The sequence below is a fragment of the Mandrillus leucophaeus genome, unplaced genomic scaffold, assembly GCF_000951045.1.
Source record: "Mandrillus leucophaeus isolate KB7577 unplaced genomic scaffold, Mleu.le_1.0 Scaffold359, whole genome shotgun sequence".
In the NCBI taxonomy this organism is placed as follows: domain Eukaryota; kingdom Metazoa; phylum Chordata; class Mammalia; order Primates; family Cercopithecidae; genus Mandrillus; species Mandrillus leucophaeus.
Genome location: NW_012103798.1, coordinates 2,942,421 through 2,945,921, shown reverse-complemented (window position 1 = coordinate 2,945,921; position 3,501 = coordinate 2,942,421). Strand labels below are relative to the sequence as shown.

Genomic DNA, 3,501 nt, shown 5'->3' with positions numbered 1-3,501 from the left:
TGGTCTCGAACTCCTGACCTCAGGTGATCCACCTGCTTCTGCCTTCCAAAGTGCTGGGATTACAGGCTTGAGCCACTGTGGCTGGCTGGAAGGTACCTTTATTTTAAGTACTTTACACATATTTCCTAAGGCTGTACCTCCATACTCAAGTCTTGTTTGTATTCTGCTATCTGCAGCTAATATCTGTTAACAAAGCGTCGCTGGCCTCATCATGGTTGATGTGGCTGATAAGAAGGCTTGGCATGTTTTGCCTCATGATGAGCTCATCAGAGGCAGTTCAGACGATGAACAAAGGAAAATATCCAATCTTTCCATTAAAAATACCAGTTAGAGAGCAACCATGTAAGACAAATTTTTGAGTCATGCAGAGAAAAGTAGTTAATTTTATTTTCAGGTAAATGTTAAGACAGCATTACTAAAACCATTTGCATTCATAATTCATTACAGTTATCAATGGTTGAAAAATTCAAACAACTAAGTATCTTAAATTTTCTCTTTAAGGATCAGAAAACCAGAAATGTTTTCCCTACATTCTATATTATATCAGACTTTAGCCAAAATTCTTCATGCTTCTTATGGAAAAAATCATCAACACAAAAATCCCATACTTTTGTCAATTGAAAATATTACAGTTCTATAACAGTGTGACAGAAGGTATTTATTCCTCAGAACATCCATATTATATAAACAAAACATTAGTGAACTCTTGGTTTTTAAATGTTTAGATGCTAAAACTTTTATATTAGACTACTCTGCCTGAAGTTAAAGTTAGCCTTTCATAGGCTAAGTTACTAAAAAAACTCTTTCCAAGAAAGGAAAGAGAAAACTTAATAGAAGAAAATTTAGAGTTATGGTTTAACAACCTGTTTAATATTTTTTTCATTCATTAGAAGAGGCAAACCTATAACTGTTTTTAGCTCTGTCTCAAAGATGTCAGCTTTGTGCTCCTCCCCTTTCTGACTCTAGTCTTACTTTCTTTTTCATCACAGACTATTCTCTTCCCTGCTTCCTCCCCACAATTTTCTTCTTGCTTTCCACAATCATTTATTGAATGAGAGCTTAGTATGTGGCAGGTGGGACACTTGGGGATTGAGAGATTAATATGACATGTTTACTGCTTTGGAGGAGCCCCTTGTAGGTACAGGTGTGTCTGGTACGTTTTAATTGTGTATCCTCTCTAATCTACTGGTACTAAGTTCCCGGAGTACTGAGTTGGTAAGAAAGGGTATCAAGATCTATTAGTGATTTCTGTCTATGGCCTGGCCTGTAGACAGAATAGTTAACATACATGTCATGCCCTTGCCAACCCTTAGTCCAAGACAGCCACAGTTTTTTCTAGCTCCATTTTTTTTTTCTATTCCAGTCTCTCAAGTTGAGAACTTTAAAAGATGCTTTAACTATCACTCTAGAACATATCACCTTATATTTCCACCAAGTGCCTATCCAATCAATCCCTAAATCATGTTCACCATTACCAATTAATTTCTCTCTCTCTTTTTTTTTCTAGGCTACCAAGTCGTGATGGAGAAAAACATGAAACCATTGATTCAGTTCATTGCAAATTCATTCTACCAAACCTGACCTGGCTCTTGTTGCTGCTTGGTAGTCCTTTTATTAATCTCTTGGAGACTCATTGATTAGTTTCCTCTATTGGTTGTCTAAAAACTTTTTTCATGTTTTTGAAACTCACTGTGTGATCTCCCCTTCCCCTTGCACTCAGAAGATGATCTTGCTTTCTGCTTTACTGAGAAGTTCAAGATTATCTGCAATCTCCTTCAACTTTCCACTCCTATCCTATTTTCTATTTTTCTTCATCTCTTGCTTCCTCTGCTCTTTTGTTTTAGGGGAAGAAACAACCCCTCCATTTCTAGGTTGAACCTAACTTCTCCAGGACTCTTGTCTGTAAATTGTACTTTCTTTTTGTTCTCTCTTTTTTTTTTTTTTTTTGAGACAGAATCTCGCTCTGTTGCCCATGCTGGAGTGCAGTGGCATGATCTCAGGTCACTGCAACCTCCACCTCCTGGGTTAAAGCAATTCTCCTGCCTCAGCCTTCCCAGTAGCTGGGATTACAGGCGCCCGTCATCACTCCCTGCTAAATTTTGGTATTTTTAGTAGAGACAGGTTTTCGGGTTTTCGCTGTGTTTGGCCAGGCTGGTCTCGAATTCCTGACCTCAGGTGATCCGCCCACCCCCACCCGCCTCGGCCTCCCAAAGCGCTGGGATTACAGACGCGAGCCACGGTGCCCAGCTGAATTGTACCTTCTGTTCTGTAAAATACTAAAATCCCTTGTTGTATGTTCTTTAATTTTGAGAAAATAATAAATAAAGCACAGAGAATAATAAGACAAATATGCTTGTTTCCAAAATGCAGAATTGACTGTTAATATTATCAAACGCTGGTTTATCTTTTTTCTAATAAAAAAGGTACAGATAAAGTTGAAGTTCCCTTTGACCTACCTTTGCAGTCCTGTTGCCTACATTCCCTCCCTCAAAGCAACCCTATATAATATCTGTATGTATTGTTTGAGGTCATTAAAGAATACATTTATGTGCCCATATACATAATAATATGTGTGATTGTTCAGTGAGTAATTTAAGAATTTTCAAATTTAATATTCACAGCCTATTTTGTGATGTTTCTGTCTTCTATCCATGCTAGTATATGTGGATCTATTTGTAAGTTTTCTGAGGGCAGGGACTCTGTCTTGCTCATTGCTGAATTTCCAGCACCTAGAAGAGCATTTGGCAAGTAAACATTCAATCTTTCTTTCCTTCTTTCTTTCCTTCTTTCTTTCCTTCTTCCTCTCTTCTCCTTTCCTTTCCTTTCTTTCTCACTCTCTGTCTCTCTCTCTCTTTCTTTCTTTCTTCTTCTTCTTTTTTTTTTTTGACAGGGTCTCACTCTGTCTCCCAGGCTGGAGTGCAGTGGCACTATCACTGCTCACTGCAACCTCCTCCTTCCAGGCTCAAGCAATCCTCCCACCTCAGCCTCCTGACAGGTGTGCACCATGTCACCTGGATAATTTTTTGTATTTTTTTTTTTTTTTGTAGAGACAGGGTTTCAGCATGTTGCCCAGACTGGTCTCAAACTCCTTTGCTCAAGTGATCCTCCTGCCTTGGCCTCCCAAAGTGCTGGGACTATAGATGTGAGCCACTATGCCTGCCAATATATGTATATATTTCTTAAGTGAGTTAATATCGTTCATTTTTAACTGCTGTATAGTAATCAACTGTATGAGTATTCCACATATCACATTTTATTTATTCATTCTCCTACCAGTAGACAATTTGTGCTTTCCTAATTTCCATGCTTCTTATTACAAATAATGTTGTGGAACAGCCTTGTAGAAGTCTCCTGTGCCTACGCTTGAGTTGTATCAGAGTTGGAATTGCTGCTTTTCACAAATAAACTTTAAACTAGATTTAGCCAAATTGCTCTTCAAAGTTTCCTGGTTTTAAAACATGTTCAATAATTTCTTTCCACATTCTTTTTTTTTTTTTTTTT

The 3,501-nt window shown here is 37.9% G+C and overlaps 1 long non-coding RNA gene across 1 annotated transcript in view; it reads left to right on the top strand.

Moving 5' to 3' along the window:
• The window catches only part of LOC105546408, a 150,641-nt gene extending 147,213 nt beyond the window's left edge, over positions 1–3,428 (top strand). Inside the window, exon 4 of the long non-coding RNA XR_001007087.1 lies at positions 1,508–3,428. This is a non-coding gene — a long non-coding RNA (uncharacterized LOC105546408). The remainder of the gene's footprint in view (positions 1–1,507) is intronic.
• The last annotated feature ends 73 nt before the right edge of the window (positions 3,429–3,501 follow it).